We start from the raw sequence: 23,789 nt of genomic DNA, 5'->3' as shown, positions 1-23,789 counted from the left end.
GTGCAAATTTGATAATTAAAATGTTACCAAATCAGGGCTTGAAAATTATTGATCCAATTTTTGACAACCCACAAATTCAATTTTAAATTTAAAAATTAGGGTTTTTTGTGAAATTAACCTCTAAATTTTTAAAATTTTATTGGAAATTAAACTTGTGAATGAAAATTTGAATTTGAAATTTAAAAACATCCAGATCTAAAATAATTAATCCAAATTAAAACAACCCACAAACTTAATTTTAGATTTAAAAATTAGGGTTTTGTGAGATTAACCTCTAAATTTTAAAATTTAATTGGAAATTAAACTTGTGAATGATATTTTGAATTTTAAATTTGAAAACACCCAGATATAAAACAATTAATCCAAATTTTAGTAAACCACAAGCTCAATTTTAAATTTAAAAATTAGGGTTTTTGTGAAACTAACCTCTAAATTTTTAAAATTTAATTGGAAATTAAACTTGTAAATGAAGACTTGAATTTGAAATGCACAAATAACTCAAATCTGAGGACATAAATCAAAAAATAAGATGTAAGAATGTCAAGATCACCAAAATGTAAAGGGTAAAAAATTTAGGGTTTCGACCACAAGAAGGATGAAAATCGCTTGTTTTTGCTTAAGGACCTATTACATTCAAAGGAGGGTTGAATCCAATAGACTTATTCACAAGCTAGCAAGGATAGGGACTCAAATACTAATTGGATTCAAGGTGTGAATTTTTTTTCTCTATTTTGTAAGTTGGATTACTGAAATTAGGGTAAAGTGTTGGAAATGAAGATAAAAACATAAAAAAAAAAGAAAGCTAGAGTTGTCGGATTGAGGCATGCACCTGGATCTAACAAATGTAATCAAACTCGGACTTGATCCTTGAAAGAGCTCCTAAAATGTTGGGACCATGGCTAAATTTTCCTTGGCCCTCTGAACTTTTCACACACCCAAGGTGGATTTATTCATCTTTGTAAATAATGTTGATTCAGAATATAGCAGCTATGTTCTATTCCCTACACATAGAAAGAAAGGGAAATAGGTTGGGAATAGGGGGTTGCCTAAGTCAAACCCCGGTTTAGGTATTAACCTTAATTGAAATATTGCAAATATTGAAATAAATAATGAAAGGATATACCTCAAATCTACAATGACTGATAATGATGCTTTCCTTGTTGAATGTAATCACAAATGTTGTATGAAATGGCATGAACATGAAAAAATACTAATAACACACACATGCTTGCATATGAATGATGTAATGTTGCTCCACAATTGATGAATTAAGAATGCGGCCTTGAAGACCTCTAGAAATACTTGATGATGAATAGTTTAATGCTTGAATGCTTGATGATTATAATTTTGCCCTTGTATCCTTCTATCCTCTATATCTTCATATATCAAAGTGAGAGGGGAAGCCTCCTTATATACTTGCCCATCATGTTAACTTTCTGATATAGGTCAAACCAAGGCTAGGTTTCTCACTCAAATTTGAAAAACACCCAAAGGGTTCAAAGGGGGGCCCAAATAGGGAGGACCAAAGCATGGTGACATGGTCCCAATCAAGATAAAGGCACCACACTCTGGTCCTACCCCATTTAAGGGTCGAAACTAAGGTTAAGAGTGCTCACAAGGCTTCAACACCCCAAAAGTGATTTCATGACTCCCAAACCTCATCCAATAATTGAAACTCATTATTATAGGCCAAATTGAGTCTCTCCAACAACTAGACCACACAAAACCCTCAAACACCTACTCTCACAAGCCTATCTCCAACTAGGACTCCAAATTGTCCATTATCACAACACACAATGCCAAGTAGATATGCACCAACCTAAGGTACTTCAAGACACCCTTTAAGAGACTCTTAAAAATAGGAAAATAACCATCCTTCACCCTCCCATCCACCCTAAAGACCATAAAGAAAACTTGCTGCTATATCACTGGTTCATTGTGGCAGCCACAACTTTGTTTAGGATAGTAATAATAATTTGAGTCAAATCCTCTCATCAATGCTTTCTATCACCTTCAAAGGCTACTAAGGACACCTACACACCTTTCTCAATTTTTTCCACTCACCAAATGCTTTCTTTGCATCATATTTACACAATCTCAAGTTACTAGTTCATTAGGACAACAACATACCCAGTTTTAGGACAGTCATAAAAAATAGTGAGTATTTTGACCAATTAAGGACCACAAACACTTTTTTATGGTCTTCACTAACCCCTCACACCACTCCAATCCTTCACCCAACCTATGGGAGCCCAATCTTGCACTTATGTCAACCTACATGTCACCAACTTGTTGTCATTTTCAGTCTGAGACACAAAAATCAGAATTTGTGTCACTCTTAGCACGTGTTGACTTGTGCATGGAACCCTGCATCAAAAGGGAAGAAAAAATATAAATGTAAAAGGTTCATAGCATCCCTTTTAAATTTTTTTTGATGATGGGATGACCAAAAATTACATTATTTTATGTCACTAGTTACCCTAGCAAGGGTTTGTGACTGTTTTCACCAAAAGTTTAATAACTTGCTCAAAATAAAGTTAAAATGAAGGAAACCAAAATGTAATTATAGAGGATTCATCCCTATTAAATTTTCAATAGGTTTCCAAAGCAAATGAACAAGTTTTCTTAATGAAAAATTCAATAGAACATTCTGTTATGCCCAAAAAACAAGGAAAGTGCAGGGTAAACTTTGAAATTTTATTGCTTATGTCTCAATACATCATCCAACCAGCACTTGGCCATGGAAATGAGGATATTTAAAGGATTTTCTAGACATACAAAATTCATAACCACTCTTTTAACACCAACTACCAAAAACCACTTCCTAATGCACTTTTTTACAACAAATTTTGCATTGGCAACATTGTCAATTTTGACAATTTTTGTGCAACTTGACTATAAACCCAAAATGAAACCTATATGAATTAAAAGCATCATGAATACATAAAATTAGGCCCAAATAGCCTTCGTACATGATAAAATACTTCATTTGATGCCTTGGACACACTTCAACCCTATAAGGACAATTTTGATAATATTTGCCAACATGACTTTTTAAAGACTCAAAACACTACCTAATGACCTCAAGGGTCTTGATTACATAAATAATTGTCACTTTTTTACCTTATTATGTATTCAAATTCAAAATGACTCAATCATGGCCAAAAAGGAACATATGACCAACTAGGTGCTCCTGCACCAACTATGATGAACAGGAGAATTTTACATTACTTGTTGGCCTTTTTCTTGGGGTGTGGAGGGAACTTTCAAGTGGAATGTTGATTTTCCATGGCTATTAAAAAGAAAAGTTTCAAAAGTGGACATTCTAACACTTAGTTTAATTTTGGTTGCAAGAAGCAGACAAGCCAATCATGATATTCTAAAGAAGAAATTGACTTATGTCTATATCATACGACAAGATTGTTGTTGTGGAATTTTCATAAAAAGAATAAAAGTTGTATGGACACAAAAGATATAGTTGAATCTTCTTGGCTACGCCATCATAATAAACCCATGCATCCCATGGAATGTCATTATTTATATTATTTTGGGTAACATAGGTGTTCACCTTGGAAATGACACTATTGACGTTGATTCCCACATGGTGGTCGCCCATATCCAAAAAAAAAATCGTAAGCGTATAAAACACCCCCAACTATAATTTGATTGGAAATTTTTCTATCGGATGTTTGATTAAATAGATGAAGCCATTGGCCACTGGCATTTACAAATAGCTCAATGTCCAAAGGTTCCATAAAAAAAGTGAGGCCATCTTTGTATACGTCTAAGTCATCTACATCGATAGTGAAGCGGATGTAGATAATGAAATTAGCAGGAATGTTCAAAGAGTTGGCGTTAATCCAGAGAGAAACTAGATAGTTGTAAGTTACCCAGTTGGAGTTGGAGGAATCAAAGGACTATCCCCAAGAGGCAGATAGGCACGTATGAATAGAAAAGAAAGGTTGTTTCTCCAAGTAGCATGAAACCGGTTGAGTGAGGGATAGAGAAGTGATATGATGTTGCCACCTATGCTCCCAATTGGAACATAAGAATGGAGAATAGGCGGCTATGAAAGAAGGTTTCCATCTGTTAGCCACAGTCTATGAATATGAGAATGCAATCCGAAATACTACCTACAATGTATTTCAAATGAATTTTATAAGTTGATCAATAACTTCCAAGGAATAGATTGTCCAATTATCCAAGAGTTTTGGGGTTTTCAAAGACCCCATAAACTATCATCCTATGTATTGGGAAGAACACTTGTCATGGGGAAGATGGAAAGGTGTGCTCACACATGTGTGAGCACATCTTGGGATGAACATGAAGATGATAAGAGGACACAAAAATGGCAAAGTGAAAGAGGTGTAAGAGGAGGGAAGTGGCAAATAGTGCAAAGAGGAAAGTGTGTTGGGAAGAACAATCACACATGTGTGAGCACCAAATAAAATATTTGGTCAAAAGGTGAGGTTGAGATTTGAAAATGACTTGTGTATGAAGTCATTAAAGAGGGGTAGTTGCATGTGGACTTGGGTAGGTGTGATTAATTAAAAATTAGAAGATATCTTTACGAGACCTTAGGAATCAAGGAGATTAGTTAATTAATTAGAATTTAATTAACTAATTTAGATTAGAGGGATATCAGGATATTTATCTAGAGTGGGATTTGATTTATTAAAATAAATAAAACCTTAGATGAATTAGTAGGATACATAATTAATTAATAAATAAATAATGTGAAAGCAGGAATAATTATTTAATTAGTTATTTTAGAGGAAAAAGGGGAAAATAATTAGTAGGATTAATTATGTCATGAGAGGAAATTTAATTAATTCTAGGTGTCTACACTTTGGACATGAAACTCCCAGCAGAGAAGACAATGTTATGGCATCAAAGGCTTGATCACATTGGGGTAAAAGAACAAACCTGTGTCACAATTTTATAAAGGAACCAGCCAACACAACTAAAATTGTTTAACTTCAACCGCATAAAAGTGACATTTCTAAATTGAATTTTGAAATGATGTAAAATGATCAAAGGTAGAAATATTAATGAAATTTAGATCTGTTATTTTTTAAATTTTTTTGAAAAAAAAATCATATTTATTTATAAATTCAAAGACAGATTTTTCATTGTTGAAAATCAAGGGTTCTAGTTGGCGTCACCAAAAAAATGAAAACATAATTTATTTTTTCAGATTTTTTTTTCCAAATAGAGAACATATATATGCAGTGTTAAAAAAAAATTAATTAATTTTGGTCTATATTTTTCTCGTTATAATATTTTGAAGTCCAACATAGCTAAATTTGACAGTTTTCATTCGGCATCACCTTTTGACTACTAAATTTATCATTAACCAAAAAAAATACCCTTTTCAAGAAGAATCTCTCATCTAGTGAAAAATATTTTTTCCAATTTTTTTTAATATCATTTAATATATTTTTTTAATTTCTAATCGGCCTCTTTTTAACTTTAAAAAGCTACTCGCAATGTTTAATTAATAAAAAATATTAAAATTAATTAAAATACTAAAAAATTATATGTCTACATTCGTGACTTCGAGCTCTACAAAAGAGTATTTTTTTATTTTTGTAAAAAAATATTCTACTTGAAGAAAAATTGAGAAGAAGTGAAAAGTTTTAGAAATACAGAGTTTTTCACTTTTTTTGTGCCACATCACATGACACATAAGCTAGTCAGGACGGACTGAGTTCAGTTGGACTGAGTCCAGTCCGGTTGGACTAACCTTAGTTCTAACAATAAATTAATTAATTAATGAAATCATTTGAACTAAGGGAGTTTGGTCGAACTTCCAGTGTCATTTCAATGCCACACAGGCACCACGTGGTGCCACGCGGCTAGGGGGTAGTCCAGACGGACTACCCTCAGTTGGCCAAAAGTGTGACACAACTCAATGCATTTTCCCATTTGTGTAAAGGGTTTAAAAACCCTAAAATATGTATGCCTCATCGAGGGGCTTGATGATTGTAATCTTGAGTTCAATTTATGTGAACACCACGTTTATAGTATAAAAAAATTGTGTTAAGCTTTATTCTAGTTCTCACAAATATTTTAGGTTGTTGGACTTGATATATTTTGATGCTTTGGTCTTGTTAATGTTTATTCAATTTTAAAATTTGTGTATTTCATTTCACTCATTGATGACTATAGTAGAAGGACATTTATTTATTTTCTTAGAAGTAAATTTAAATTTTTTAGTTGGTTTAAGGAGTTTTGGGCTCTTAATGAGAATCATTTAACTTGTAGAAAGATTAACTGTTTGAGGACTGACAATGGTGCTAAGTTTTGCTCAACAGATTTTGACAAGTTCTATATGAACCATGGGATTGAGAAGCATAAGGCAGCTCCATACACCCCTCTATGAAATGTTATTGTGGAGAGGATGAATAGGATGTTGATGGAGAGGGCTAGGAGTATGCTTAGTAGTGTTAGCATCAAATAAAAGCTCTAGGTTGGAATTGTTGCCACTGCCTTCTATCTAGTAAAAAGATCTCCTACATCAGCATCTATTGATAAGAAACCTATGGAGGTGTGGTCAGAAAAGAATACTTCTATGAGACATCTCAAAGTATTTGGTTGTTAATCTTATGCTCACATTCCAAGTGAAGAAATATGTAACTTGGAGAACAAGGTTATTACTTAAGTACATATCTTTATTGGCTACGATGTCAATGTAAAAGGGCACATACTTTGGTATCTAGTGGAAAAGAAGGTTCTCTATAGTAGAAGTGTCATTTTTAGAGCGATGAAACCTTCCACTATTAGGCTATAGCAAGAGAAAGAGGAGAAACAAAATAAGGAGGTAGTTTAGATTCCTTCTACTCCTGAGAAAGAACTATGAGCTCCAAGTGAACTTGATTATGAGGAGAGCTCTAGAAGCTTTGAAAGCTCAAAAGAAGATGGAACACCTCAACCTCAACCTTTGAGGAGGTATACAAGAATCAAGTGGCAACTGAATAGGTTTGTTTATTCATTATTAGATTCCAATTGTATGTTTTTCTTAATTTCTAACATTGATGAGCCCAAGACTATTAAAGAGGTTATGGGTATAAGTGACATAGATTCCTAGATAGAAGTCATGAACGATGATATGATATTTTTAATAAGAATAATACTTGGGATCTAGTACCTTTTCTAGAAGGACATAAGTTCATGGGATGCAAATGGGTGTTCAAGAAAATTTGGGTTCTGCTGGCATTGTTGAGAAGCATAAAGCATAGTTGGTCATGAAGGGGTATTCCCAGCTTGAAGTAATAAACTGTAGTGAGGTTTTCTCCCCTATTGCAAAGATGAAATTTATTTGGTTCTTTTTATCACTTGTTGTAGTTCATGATTGGGAAATCAATAAAATAGATGTAAAGACAACATTCATTTATGGTGATTTGGAGGAAGATATTTATAAGTCACATCCAAAGAATTTTATGGTGAAATATTAATAAAATCTAGATTGCAAGTTGAAAAATTCTTTGTATATTTTGAAACGGTATCCTAGGATGTGGTATCGAAAGTTTTATGCCTATGTGTTGAGTTTTGAATTTCAAAGGTCTAAATCTTATCATTATGCTTACTTTAAAAATGATAATGGTTACATTCTCATTATGACATTACACATGGAAGATATGTTACTATTTGGGGATGGATATTTGATTTCTGATTTGAAGTATCAGATGTTAGCACAATTTGAGATGAAAGATTTAGTTGTAGCTAGGTACATTTTGGGAATGAATATTAGAAGAGATAGAGCTAATAGAAAGATTTGGTTAAGCCATATAGTAAGTATATGAATTTATTTTTTGAGAGATTCAACATGACAACTTGTAGATCTATGATAGTTCATGTTGCATTGGGAACAAATCTATAAAGTATCATCTAAAATCTCTTACTAAGTTAGAGGATATGGCCAGTATACCATACGCAACCATTGTTGGTAGCCTTGTGTATTCTATGGTCTGGATAAGACCATACATTTACTAAGTAGTGGGAGTCCTAATTCGATATGTTGCTAATCCTAGATTGTTACATTGGGATTTGTTAAGAGAGTGTTAAAATATTTGAGGAGTACTTTTCAATATTCCTTGTGTTATCATGGCTATCCTATTGAACCTCAACATTTTAGTGAGTATCTATGGATATACGTGGATTCAAATTGGGTGGGTGGCATTGATAGTAGAAGATCCACCAACGGTTATGCCTTTACTATGTATGGTGGTGTTATTAGTTGGACGAATAAGCGTCAATTTTTTGTTTCTTTGTTCACAACAAAGGTAGAGTATAACAACTACTCATGCTTATAAGAAATCCACTTGTCTTAGACAATTGTGTTCAGATAATGTGTTTGATGCAGGATTGGCTACTATACATTGTGATAGTCAAAGTGTCATTTTCTTAGCAAAGAATATGACTTTCCATGCTATAACAAAGAAAATTGATGTCTAATTTCATTTTTTTCAACATATGATTGAGCATGGGAAGGTAAAATTGGATAATTTTGACACTTTGATAAATTTTGCAAATGCATTGACAAAACTAGTTCAGATAGTGTTCAAAGTCTATCATGCAAATGTTGCAAATGCACCAAGAAGTTCACATGGTATTCAAAGTTTGTGATTCTCATGGTCCTTATCAATTAAATTATGGTGTAGATACTCCATTGGCCTTGCAATATATTCAACAAGTAGCAAAATGTTAGGAAAATGGTGTCTCAACCTTGCATTTACATAAGGTTAATATTTATATTACATTTACATTTGAGCATAAATTGGTTTAAAATTTTCACCAAAGCTATGGATTGGCTAAATAAGCATTCTGGTAATTTTTTGTTGCAAGATCATGTTTAGATTTGAAGATATTAAATTTTATGCTTTTGAAATTTGTGAATGAAATTTTTTAAATCAATTTTGAAGGCAATAGAGGCCCCAAAATGGCTTGAAAGTGTCCATAACTGGTGTAGCAGTAATACCTTGATAGAATATTTCATAAGCTTACTAGAATCTCAAACAATTTTTCAACTAGATGCTCGGTCCAAAAGTTATGTCCTCCATAACTTGGGTCTCTCGAATACGAAATAGATCTTGAACATTTTGGACACAAAAATGAGTTTTAAAAGGGGTTTACACATGTTGGTGTAATTTTTGACACATAATAGTGTATCTTGGATTGGAGATAAGTTGGGCACAACTGTTCAGGTGGTTTTAGCTCATGGTTTTATAATATCATTTAATGGTTTCATGTATTAAATCTCTTATATATTAGGTCTGTGAGATGGAGGTTTTATGTAAAAGTCTTATAGCTATTGGGTTACCTCCAGCTCTCTAGTTGGTGATACTCTTGTAAGAAGCTTTCTCTACAAGTATATTATATTTTGTTGAATTCTGAATAATATATTGGGCAGCTTTTGGACTATGGGGTTTTTCTCCCAAAAGGGTTTCCCCCAAGATATATCTTGTGTTTATTGTTAATCTATTTTCATGTTGAATATCTCTTGTAAATGTTTCTTATTTTGTAATAATTCAAGCTTTGTAAGAAAATTTGTGTTATCTCCCCCACCAGATTGGTGTTAGGAAGAATTTTCTACACCTTAGCTTCCTTTTAAGAACTATAAAGGGGCTAGATAGAGATGTGAGATACCTAGAGGGAGAGAGAGAGAGAGAGAGAGGTGGGATAAGTATATAGGGGAAGATAGGGTGAGAAAGACAAAGGGGGATGGAGAAAGGTGGGTAATGAGACATTGAGAGAGAGTTAGAGAAGTGAGAGAGAGAGGGGGGGATGGTGGGGGAGAGGTGATGACCTAGATAATGGAGAGAGAGAATAAGAGAGATGGGGGTAAGGAGAGAGGGAAAGACAGAGAGGGAGAGAGGAAGAAATGGAGGAAGTGGCCTATAGAGGGGAGGGAGGGAGAAGATGGGAGACAAAAGAAAAGAGAGAGATTGAGTGAGAGGTAGACATGGAGGGAGTGAGAGAGATAAGGAAAGAGGAGATAAAGGTTAAGAGAGGTGAGAGACCTAGAGGAGAAGAGAGAGGTGAGATGAGAGTTTAAGGAGGGAGGGGGAGATAGAGAGGGAGAGAGGAAGAAAGGAAAGGGAAATCATAGAGAGGGGAGGGAGAAGAGGAGAGACAAAAGAACAAAGAGAGAGAGTGTTGGCAAAAATTTAGCAAACTAAGAGGGGGGTGAATTAGTTTCCATTAAAAAAATCTGCAACTTAAACCACAAATCAGATCTGAAAAATTAACAATTAAAGCATGAAACAACACCACATCAATATCACACATAACACCAATATTATTGACATGGAAAACCCAGTTAAGGGAAAACCAACTGGGAAAAACCACGGTGGGAACCTACCCATAATAAGATAAGACCCAATTAGGAGTAAATGAAATATTACAATGGGGAATGCACATGCTTTCATGCACATTGCCTAGAGCTCGCTGCTCAAATAAGAAAACCTAGAAAGGATACAACATTTAGGGAAGGCTCACTGACTTACAAAAACATTTGGACAACAATCCAGATTACATGAACTATGAAAATAGCATCTCCATATGCCTGAGTACAGTTTCAGTTAAGCTCATAGTTTGTTTTGCAACACTTCTCTTCTATCCTTCACACTTCTAAAAGATCAGATCAATTGTTCACACATACAAATCGATCATACACACTCTCAAAGATCGTGTAGATAGTCATAGACATACATCTTACATGATTATTACATTTATTTATACAAACCATCAACCTATATTTCAAGGTTGGCCAAACCCTTAATAGAGATAACAAAGTAATAACCTCACACACTACAACAATGTATGCGGACCAAAACGATGTTGGCTAAGACATAGTCTGGACCTAAATCAACACCGCAAACACACAACACCTCCAACAATTACGCCTTGATCATCCGCAACACACTACAACCACCAAGAATTTCGCATAACACGAAGAACACCACTGGACAAAGAAAATCTTAAATAACGAACACAATAATCAATGCAGACCACCAATATGAATAGAACATGATCTGGAGATATTCACAAGCAACATGAATTGTACCACAACAACTCGGATAACCAGAATCATCATCATCTCTCTACCGGAGCTCAAGAACATCAGCATAACTAACTGTCAACCTGAAAGATTTTCTTGTGGATTTCCAAATAATGAACCAATCAAACTGAGGACACACATCAACATCTAGAACACATCCAACACATCTGCAACTAAAGATATAGCAATTTTGGAGAAATACGGAGCATAAACCAGAATACTGAATAACACGAACAACTGAATAACATCCTTAATATCGAATCTCATTACTCGAACAAAACATCATGTGGACCTCTGCAAATGGGAATGAACTACAAACAACATACCAAAAACCCTTTAAATCTCATCAGCTCATCTACAAAACCAACTCATCCTTTCAAGCTGCAATATTGGAATACACAAAAGAATATGTTGACATAACTTTCCAACAATCTCCCCATATGTTGACATCAATGGTCCAACATATCAGCCAATGTCCAACAATCTCCCCCTTTGGCATTGATGGCAACATATAAATGTGAAAAACAATCAGTACAAAGAAAGAAATTATCTCTCAACAATCTCCATTAGAATCACAAGGATCAACTCCCTCTTAGACAAACAACTCAAATCTCAAAATTCTCTACTCTCTCATAGAGTTTTTCACATGCTTCTCTCCCCCTTTGACATCAATGACAAAGTCTCAGGAATCACTATTTTCTCACCCTTTGAATTAGCTTCACAAATCTGAACATTTGAATCACCTACACTGACTACTCCCCTTGAGTAGTAGCCTCACTTCATCAATCTAGAGAATAAGATATCTCTGTGAAGTTCATCGGACTAATGCAAATCCATGTGTCTTAGTTCTTATTAGGAGGGGAAATCACCCCGAACTTCTCTCTAATATACTCAAAAGTATCTTTGGGCAAAACCTTCGTAAAAATATATATGCAATCTATTCCTTTGTAGATACATACTCCAGTCTGAATTCTTTCTCATTCACCTTCTCTCTCAAGAAATCAAACTTGATTGATAATGCGTTGTTTTGGAATGCAATATTGAATTATTTGAAATATTGATAGCACTTGAATTTTCACAATATATAACAATAGGCTCATCATCTCCTATATCCTTCAACATATACTTCATCCAAATTACCTGAGTAAAATTATTGGCAGCAACAATGTATTCAGTTTCTACACTAGATAAGGAAATGGTATTCTGCTTCTTACTTTCCCAAGAGACCAACTTCTTACCCAAAGATAATGCACCACAAATAGTACTTTTTCGATCATCAACATCACCTACCCAATCAACATCTATAAAAGCACTCAAAGTAAATTCATCATTCTTAGAATATCACAAACCAAAATCAATTGTCCCTTTCAAATATCTAAATATCTTTTTTATCGTAGTAACATGAGATTTCTTCAGATCAGTTTGAAATCTAACAACATGACACACAACATTCATTATATCAGATCTAGTCTAAGTCAAATACAACAAACCATCAATCATAGATCTATATCTGGTCTGATAAGCTTTCGGAGAATCATCATCTTTTATCAACTTACATTCGGTCACCATGGGTGTACCAATAGGTTTAGAGTCCTCAAAATGAAATTTCTTCAGTAATTCCTTCACATACTTAGATTGATATATGAAAATATCTTTATCAAACTGAGTAATTTACAATCCTAGAAATAATTTCATCTCACCAATCATAGACATCTCAAATTCATTATGCATCTCTTTAGCAAATTTCTTACATAGCCAATCATTTCCTCCAAAGATAATATCATCAATAAAAACTTCAACAATCAAAATGTTATTTTGATCAATCTTGCAATAAAATTTACTATCAGCGGTACCTTTATTGAATCCAAGCTTCATCAAATACTTATCCAATCTGGCATACCAGACTGTAGGGACTTGCTTCAATCCATACAATGCTTTCTTCAACCGGCAAACCATGTCCTTTTCATCTGTCAGTTGAAATCTATCTAGTTGCTCAATGTTGACTTCTTCCAACTCACCATTAAGAAAGGTTAATTTGACATCCATCTAATAAAATTTGAAATCTTTGTGACCAGCATAGGCAAGGAATAATCAAACAACTTCAATTCTATCTATTGGAGCAAAAGTCTCCTCATAATCAATTCCTTCCATCTGTGAATAACCCTTACACACAATTCTAGCTTTATTTCAAACAACTTCACCCTATTCATTCAACTTATTCTAAAATACCCATTTAGTCCCAATTACATTTTTATCTTTTGGTCTAGGAACAAGAATCCATTTATTATTTTTCTCAATCTGATTCAATTCTTTTTCCATAGCTTTTATCCAATTTCCATCTTTACATGCTTCATCAACATTTTTAGGCTCATTCTTAGAAATCAAACAAATTTCTTCAACAATTCTTCTCCTACTCATCACACATTTATTCTTATCACCAATAATCTGATTTTCTGAATGATTCAAGCTTACATACCTGGGAGTTTTAGGATTTTCTTGAATTTTCATTTCTTGAGCTCTTTCTTTTGCATTAGCATCTGCATCTTCATTCTTAGGTTTTTCCGGAGCAATCTGAGCTTGACTTTGGATCTGCATTTGCTTTCCTTTATCTAAACTGGTATCCTGATCATCAGAATTATATTTGCAAGATCTAATATATCTTACATTACCTTCATCAACCTTCGCATTAGCACTTTCAACCATCTTTCTCAATCTTTTATTACAAAACTGGTATGCCTTACTCTTAGTAGAATAACCAAGAAATATTCCTTCATCACATCTAGGATCAAACTTTCCAAGATATTCATCTCTTTTGATATAGCATTTACTACCAAAAATTCTAAAATATCTAACAGTAGGAGCATGACCAAACCATAACTCATAAGGAGTCTTACTAGTATCACCTTTGACATTTACCCCGTTAAGAGTGTATATTGCAGTACTCATGTTAGCTTCTCTCCAAAATACATGTGGAACATTTCCTTCAATCATCATGGTTCTAGCAGCTTCTTGAGTTGTTCTATTCTTTCTCTCTATAACACCATTTTGTTGTGGTGTCCTAGGAGCAGATAATTGTCTCTTAACTCCATGCTCTTCACAATATGTATTAAACTCACCAGAAGTGAATTCTCCACCTCTATCATATCTCAGACACTTTAGCTTCAATCCAATCTCAGTTTCAACTCTGGCATTGAAAATCTCTAGCTTCTCCAATTCTTTAGACTTCTCCCTTAAGAAGGTAACCCACACCATTCTTGAATAATCATCAATCAGCAACATGAAATACATGTCACCCTGCAAGCTTCTTAATCTAGAAGGACCACACAGATCAGTATGGACAAGATCCAATAATCCATTAGAATTATACTGTTTACCCTTATAAGTAACTCTTGTCTGCTTCCCTAATTGAAATTCCTTACATACCGGATTAGAAGGCTTTATTAACTTTGGTAGATCTCTCACTGCTTGAGTAGAACTTATCTTAACCATGCAATCAAAACTTACATGGCACATCCTTTTATGTCATAACCAACTTTAATCAATTTGAGCAACCAAACAGCTTTTACCACCAGCATTCAAGTGAAAGATATTACCTTTAGTCTTTGTCCCTAATGCAATCTTAGTTTTAGAGCTACTCAAGATCTCACATTTTCCATTCTTGAATCGCAAGTTATATCCCTTCTCAACCATTTGACCTATACTCAAAAGATTATGCTTTAAACCTTCAACATCCAACACATCATCAGTATTGTGCTTACCATCAAGAGAAATAGAGCCTCTACCATGGATTACACAAGCTTTGTTATTACCAAATCTTACTATACCACCATCATACCTTTCCATGTTTACAAATTTACTCTTATAACTTGTCATATGATGACAGTAACCACTATCAATTACCCATTCGTCTTTCTCCTCAACTTTAGCAGCTAAAGCTTTCTCCTCATTAATGCAGCCTGTAGAATTTGTAGTTACAGGATCATCTTCCTTGATAGAAATGAACACAAATTCATCTCCTAAATTTCCCTTATCCGACTCATCATCTATAACACCTTCATCAACAACATAATAGCACTTCTTCTGATATTTAGTCTTATATGGCTTAAATAGCTTCTTAGGATTTCTATCTCTTTCCGAACACCTTGATGCAAAATATCCTATCTTATTACCTGAAAAGAATTTAAGAGGTAACTTTCCTTCATACTTACTGGCACCTTTAGGCAATCTTCTGGCAATAAGTGCTTCAAGATCCTCAAGCTCTCTTTCTTCATCTTCCATCTCTTTCAATTATTTCTCATATCTAGATACTCTTGTAGAAATTTCTCCCGAATCATATCTCTACTTCCTGGAAATAATAGCTTTGAATGCAAATTCAACTCTTAGGAAGAGAGTCTCCAAACTCACTCAGCTCAAAAGTAGCAAGTTTACCAATCAGCATGTCTCTTGTCACATTTGTCATAGTTCGGATCTCATCAACAGCAGGAGCTTTATGTTTGTAAGTAGGAGGCAAGCATCTCAACACTTTAGCAACAATCTTATACTCTTCTAATACTCCACTGGCACATTTGATTCCACACACAAGCTCATTCACTTTCTACATAAAAGAAGTAACGTTTTCATCTTCAAGTTCTCATGTTTACCCTTTAAGCTCTGCAACTTAGCAATCTTCACATGATTATCACCTTCATGCAAGGTCTCCAACTCAATCTAGATCTCATGAGAAGTTTCTAAGTCCATCACATTAGTCATCTCAGAATCTAACAAGGCACTCAACAGTTCTTCCTTAGCTCTAATATTGCATTATACTTCCTTTGTCTCATCTAGAGTAGTAGGACCATTCTGAGGAACATTGTATACATTCTTAGTAATCTTCCAGTACTCTTCTCCAATGCATCTCAAATGACATTGCATTCATTTTTTCTAGAGAGTGTAGTTTGTTCCATCAAATCTCAAACTATCCTTCTTGAAAGAAAAGTTTGCCATCCTAGATCTCCTCAAGCAGACAAGATTCTTCTAGAGGATCTAGCTCTGATACCAATTTTTGGCAACAATGCAACAAACTAAGAGGGGGGTGAATCAGTTTTCACAAAAACTTTCTGCAACTTAAACCACAAATCAGATCTGATAATTAACAATTAAAGCATGAAACATCACCATATCAATATCACACATAACACCAAGATTTTTGAAATGGAAAACCCAATTAAGGGAAAAACCACGGTGGCAACCTACCCACAATTAGATAATACCCTGTTAGGAGTAAATGAAATATTACAATGGGGAATGCACATGCATTCAAGCACACTGCCTAGAGCTCACTGTTCAAATAAGAAACTGAAAAAGGCTACAATGTTTATGGAAGGCTCAGTGCCTTATAGGAAGTCTCACTAACTTACAAAAATATTCGAACAACAATTCAAATTACATGAACTGTGAAAATATCATCTCCATATGCTTGAGTACAGTTTCAATTAAGCTCGCAGTCTACTCTTCAACACTTCTCTTCTCTCCTTCACACTTTGGAAAGATCCACTTGTTTGCACATACAACTTGATCATACACACTTCAAAGATTGCAAACACTCACAAACATACATCTTACATGATTATTACATTTATTTATACAAACCCTCAACCTATATTTCAAGGTTGGCCAAACCCTTAATACAAATAACAAAAGAATAACCTCACACACTACAACAATGTATGCGAACCAAAATGATGTCAGCTAAGACATAGTCTAGACCTAAACCAACACCACAAACATGCAACAACTCCAACAATTACGCCTCGATCATCCACAACATGATACAACCACCAAGAATGTCACATAACATGAATAACACCACTGGAGAAAGAAAATATTCAATAACATGCACAATAATCAATGCAGACCACCAATACGTATAGAACAAGATCTAGAGATATTTACAAGCAACATGAATTGCACCACAACAACGGCAACAACTCGGATCACCAGAATCATCATCGTCTCTCTACCGGAGCTCAAGAACATCAACGTAATTGACTATCAACCTGAAAGCTTTTCTTGTGGATTTCCAAATAATGAACCAATCGAACTGAGGACACACATCAACATCCAGAACACATCCCATACATCCACAACTAAAGATATATCAATTCTGGAGAGATATGGAGCATAAACCAGAATACCGAATAACACAAACAACTAAATAACATCCTTAATACCAATCTCGTAACTCAATAAAAACATCATACGGACATCTGCAAATGGGAATGAACCATCTACAGACAACATACTAGAATCCCTTTAAACCTCATCAGCTCATTTGCAAAACCAACTCATCCAATCAAACTGCAACACTAGAATATACAAAAGAATATGTTGACATAACTTTCCAACAATCTCCCTATATGTTCACATCAATGACAACATATCAGCCAATGTCCAATAGAGAGGAGTAGGAATCAATGGAGGGAGAGGTATTCATGGAGGGAATGAGAGACATCTAGGAGAGGAGGAGATAGAGAGAGAGAGAGAGAGAGAGGAGGAGGAGAGAGTTCATAAAGGAAGAGGAATAAGGGAAGAGGGAGAGAGACGTGGAGAGGGAGGGAAAGAACAATAGAGGGGGTAGATAGAGAGGTGAGATACCTAAAGGGAGGGAGAGAGGTGGGATACCTAAATGGGGAGAGAGAGAAAGAGAGAGGGTGAGATTCATAGAGGGGGATAGAGAGCGGTGGGTAATGAGACATTCATAGAGAAGTAGAGTGGTGGAGAGGGGGAGGAAGAAACCTAGAGAGAGCCGGGGTTGGGAGGGAGAGGTGAAAACCTTGACAATAGAGAGAGAGAGGAGGAGGAAGGGGGAGATAGAGAGGGGTGGAGGAAGGAAGGGATAAAGAGAAATAGAGAGCAAAGGGAGGGAGAAGATGAGAGATAGAGTAAGAAGAGATCGAGGAAGAGATAGACATGGAGGGGGTGAGAGACTCGGGGAAAGAGGAGATATAGGGTAAGAGAGGTGAGAGACATATGTTGAGAGAAATATTTGTAATGGGGGTTTAAGGAGGGATGGGGAGATAGAGAGGGGGAGAGAAATAAATGGAAGGGACATCCTAAAGAGAGGAGGGAGAAGAGGAAATACAAAAGAGTAAAGATAGAGAGGAGTAGGAAGGGATGGAGGAGAGGTAGACATGAAGGGAGTAAGAGACCTCTAGGGGGGAGGGGAGAGAGAGAAGAGGAGGGTAAGGGGGAGAGAGAGAGAGAGGTGGCAAGGAAGGGGGATAACTAGATAAGGGGAAATAAAGAGGTGAGATCCTGAGAGGGGGAGAAAGAGGTGGGAGACCTAGTTGGGGAAAGAGAGGGTGAGACAGATAGAGTGGGATATAGAGATGTGGGTATGAAACATGAAAGGAGAGGTATAGAGGTGAAGAGGAAAGGAAGGAGAAACCTAGAGAGAGGGGGAGAAAGAGAGAGAGGGGAAGAGAGGGAGAGACCTAGAGAGAGGTGGAAAGGGTGAGAAAGAACTAGAGAGTGAAGAGATATAAAGGTGAGATATCTAGAGTATTGGGAGAGAGGGGTAAGAGACATAGGGGTATATAGAGGTGAGAGACCTAGAGCCTTGAGAGAGAGGAGTGAGACATAGGGGGGTGAGATAGAGGTGAGAGAGATAGAGGGGGTAAAGAGTGGGTAGTGAGATAAGGAGGGACAGGTAGAGAGGTAAAGAGAGATGGAGGTAAAGAGCTAGAGATGGGGAGAGAGAGAGAGAGAGAGAGAGAGAGAGAGAGAGAGAGAGAGAGAGAGTTATTAGTAGAGAGGGAAGGAGATAGAGAGGGAATGTAAGGTTTAACCTCAACTATCAATCATCAATCATAAAATCTAAATTTGAACCTTAATCAAGGTGGGGGAGAGAGGGAGAGAAAAAGATGATTGATCGAATGTAGAGAATTTGACTCTAGCATTCTAAAAGCACATTTATATTTGGCTAGTGCCAAATTTCATGGTAGCCAAATGTAAATGCATTTTTTGCATTTGGCAGAAAATAACAATGCATTTAAATTTGGTGCTAGCCAAATTCGGCAAGTGCCAAATTAACTGCATTGGAAAGTTCCAACCTAAAGGGTTGGAATTTTCCTTAGGTATCCAACCTAAAGGGTTGGACAACCATTTCATACATTTTTGGTCATACCATCCATCAAGTTTTCACATGTTTTAATGGACATTTCAAAAAATATCATAGTGACGTTAAGAACTCTATTAGCTATCTTGCCATATAGTCTTTTCACATTTTGATTATGTTAAGATTGCCATCTTAAATTTCATTTATTAGTGTTTATTTTTTGTCAAAAACCAGCATGTCATATTTTGGGTATAGTTTTTTACTCATTCATCAAATTTTGAAATAAATTAAGTTCTTAGAAACTCGACTCCATTCTACATATATTATGAAAAATGATTTTTTAGTAGTTTTCAAAAAAATTTGAGGAGCACACTCAAATTTCTATTTTTCAAGCTATGTCCACTTCAAAAATTAGTAAAAAGACATATATTCATTTAAAAATTAGCCAAAAATCGAGCATAAACTACATTGTGTTAGTCAATTTCTCACCAAAGTGATTTTTGAAATAATAATAAAAAGTCAACATTTTAGTGGGGCCACAGCAGAAGCTATGTTGTGTTTTTTTTTAATAAAAATAGGATCCCTTTGTGTGACACCCCTTTTTGAAACCCTTAATCTCTAACATTTTTTTAAAAATGTAGTTTAAAAATTAGATTTGGAGCATTACAATTCGTGTGCTTGTTTCATTAGTGTAACTATCTCCAATTTCTCATCAAAGTTTAGACTTTGTTGATTTTAGGAAAAAAAGGTGGCATCTTCAAACCCCCTTTTTGTGTCACATATTTTTGCATTTACCCTACATTTTATTGCAACACTTGATCTTATCCTATGGATTGGAACATGGACGATTTGAAGATGTCATTATATCATATCTAGGTGGCAATAGTTGTGGACTTATTTTCTAGAAGATCCCTTCACCAAAATTTCACCTAATTAACTAGCCTAAGCCCAGAACTATGGGGGAAAGCATGCAAAACTCCTTCATACCTTACATAGTCTTCACAACTCATCAAATAGTAGCTTTGACTTAGGACAACCCCTATCTGTCTTTGCACCTCTCGATGCTCAACTCTTGGTGCTTTATCATCCACTTTTGTCCAACATACATGTTTTGTTGGACCTTGGGCTTGGGGCCTAGCTAAGGTTATCATAGATCACCATTAAGGCTAGGTGAACTCACAATAATGGTTCCCACTTTTTTGCCACTTTTGACACTGAGATGTACATTTTTAAAATAATCTTCAACTTCCAACAACTATAAATTTTAAACTATTAAAAATTTGAAGCTGATGTAAATTAGTGATTTGTAGCATTTTGTCTGTAGATTCTAAATATATTTTTTTCAATTTTTTTCAAAGGATTTTTTAAAAAAATTTCCATCTCCCTCGAAAAGTAGTTTTATACAGCAAACTACATTTTTTAAGAGTGATGTGTCTCCCAAAACACATAACTTTTTTTCTATAAATGATAAAAACTCAATTCTTTTGAATTTTGGTTTGTAACATCAATATCCAGGGCTTGCAGTTGGTTTGACAGTGATATGTTGAATATTTTTCATTTTATTAAGTTTTGAAGTCCGACTAGTTATATTTTAGACAAAGATGTACATTTGAACACATAACTTGTTCTATATATATCAAAATTCATTTTTTTTTAATTAGAAAAAATACATCAATCCCTAGGGCATAGATATTTTTCAGAATTTTTTTGAACTAGTTTACTCTTTTTCCCAATGCATTGAATAGAGAAGTTCAACTTCGGTGAAAAACCTATATTTAGTAAAATTTAAAAAACAAGATCATAATAAACTCACAATGTAATAAAATTATAGTTGTTGGAAAGCTTGCTTCGAGCACTACCATCCTATATCTTTGGGATGTCAAAATTCTTTCATTTGAGCCTTGAACCAGAGGTTTCAAGGCCAAAATTTTACATAAAGTTGAAGAGTTTGGGGTGGAGAAGCATAGAAAGGGGGTTCGAATGAACACCCCTTCGAATGAACCCCCCTACATTCATTTTCTAATGGTTAAAAAATAGTTAAAAGGGGGGTTCACTCGAAGGGGGGATTCGAGCGAACCCCATAAAATATTAATAAAAAGGGGGTTCGCGCGAGCCCAAGTGATGTCACATGTACGATCTAACTGGGGGGTTCGCTCGAAAACCCCCAGCTCATTTGAACCCCCCCCCCCAAAAAAAAAATTCCCACCTACAAATTTTGTTCATGGGAAAAAGTGGGAACCATTATTGTGAGTTCACCTGGCTAGGAGCCAATATTTAATCATTCTTGAATTTAGTAGAAGGTAGCTAGAGAGTTAGGGAGTTAGAAGTCAGGAAATTAAGATCCAGAACTGATTTCTCATGTAACTTGGTGACAAGCCTATAGTGGCATGTGAGCCTACAAGTGTGGCCAACGAGGCCTATTGTAATATGTATATGAGAAGACCTATAAGCATGTATTGTTTTTGTTTTGGATTAATAAAGTTTCATATTTGTTTTAGTTTCTTGAGTTGCCATGGATTCTACTATAAGGTTGGACATTCCATTCCAAACCCTCCATCTTTGACTGCATCGTACATACATACATGCATGCATTCACACACACACACACACACACACACACACACACACACACACACACACACACACAAACAGTTATGTATATGTTTTTATATAAGCATACATGTGTGTGTAAATATATATAAACATTGGGATATGTATAAATCTATAGTCTATAATAATGATTGTAGTATCAACAATAAATGATAGTACAGTATAATTATGCAAGTACGTTCAGACATGAATGTCAATGTAGATTAGTACTATAAATGTGAGTATTTATATATTATTTCATAATCTCTAATTTAGTCTACAATTTTTTTTAAGTGATTGAAACTGTATTTATGTAATTAATGTTGATATCTATTTTGAGATACAAGTGTATGTGAACATATAACCACATAAGTTTATATGTATAGAATATTAAATTTTTGGCTAAAGTAATGCAAAATTATTTATTTCATTGTTGATTCATTATGTCTAAAGCTACATTTGAATCAAATGTATCATGCATATCTAGAGAGTATCTAAAATTTTCTTGATATATTAAATGTATTAGTACACCAATGTAGTTCTTGAATTGTTTGATGACCTAAAAAAACTCTAGATCTACTATCCTCCTGAAGGGTAGGGTCACTTGTAGTAGGAAGGTCTATGGGGGACTATTGATCTATGGTAAGAGAAAAAGTACTCCAGTGATTCTTTCCCTCTTGCAATTGATTGCCAAAGACTTCGATTATCAAAGATATTTTACATTATTTATCATGTTATTGCATTGATTAAAATGCAATAATCATCCAAATAAGAATGTCAATTGTAAAAATGATTTTGTGCTATGATAATGATTACAAATATGTAAATTTGACTTTTATTTTTGTTTAATATTGTTCATGATCTTGTGTACTTGATAAGATATATGATCAATGCATTTATAAATTTAGTTATTTTATATATTGCCATAGAATTTGGAAAGTGTACAATTATAATTATTCATATATTATCTTTTACAAAAATTGTGGTGTTTGAATAGAAAGAATTTGTATGGGTTTGTTTCATGTAAGGTCAATTATCTCTATGTAGGTCATTGCACTTGGAGGAAAGTTGTCTCATCTTCAATACATTTTCTCATGAAATTTTATTTCCATCCATCTAATCCTCATAAATTATCATCTATTCTTCCCTACCCACGTTGATCTTGATAAGGATTTGGGCATAAGCTTAAAGAATCCTTTGGATGACTATTGAGATGTCTATCATTTTATGCATGCACCATCAAACATCATGTCATTCCCTAGATAGAACTAACCAACCCATAGCATAGAGACAACATATCATTTCTATGTGATATCCCTTTGAGACCACATCCTAAATCCTCCTTTAGATAATCTTTTAATGTCTCTTATATTTTACATAATAATCCTATAATCCTTATCATAATACTTGGTTCTCCCTTGTCATTGGTTTCAAGATTATAATGAACTTACCCAAAAATCCCACCTCAATCCAAACAATCCCAAAAGTATTTTATCTAAATGCAACAATCATAATACATGTAATCTTTATGTGCAATCTAGTACATCATTTAAAATACCCATTGGTTTTGTTCTTCGCCTTCTTGCAAACCTTGATTTATTCTAGTCACATTAGCATCACTAGGATATGTCTTTCTCAATTCTCGCATTGCTTTCTTTTCAATCTTTTGATCATTATTTTAATATATCAATTCTAACCTGTATTATTCCTTCTTAAGGTCTCCATGATCATTTCATAGCATGGTATTCTCTAAATGATATATATTGGTGCAAGGTCTCATCATGAACCCACCAATACCATCAAACATATTATGAGTGCTCAAACATCTTCATAGTCTATTGTTTCCTTCAAAGTTAATCCATGCATTGGATGTGAATTATCATCTAGGTCTAATATACCTTGGTGCACAACATCCATTTCTATATCAAATAAAAGTTGCTAAACTCAAAATCAACATAACATGTCATCATTTCATTTATAGTCATGTTTCTTGCATCCATCCTTTCATCATCATGTTTCTTTCATATCTTTTGTAGTACCCCT

The sequence above is a fragment of the Cryptomeria japonica genome, chromosome 11, assembly GCF_030272615.1.
Source record: "Cryptomeria japonica chromosome 11, Sugi_1.0, whole genome shotgun sequence".
Taxonomy (NCBI): Eukaryota; Viridiplantae; Streptophyta; class Pinopsida; order Cupressales; family Cupressaceae; genus Cryptomeria; species Cryptomeria japonica.
Note: the sequence above shows the minus strand (reverse complement) of the source record.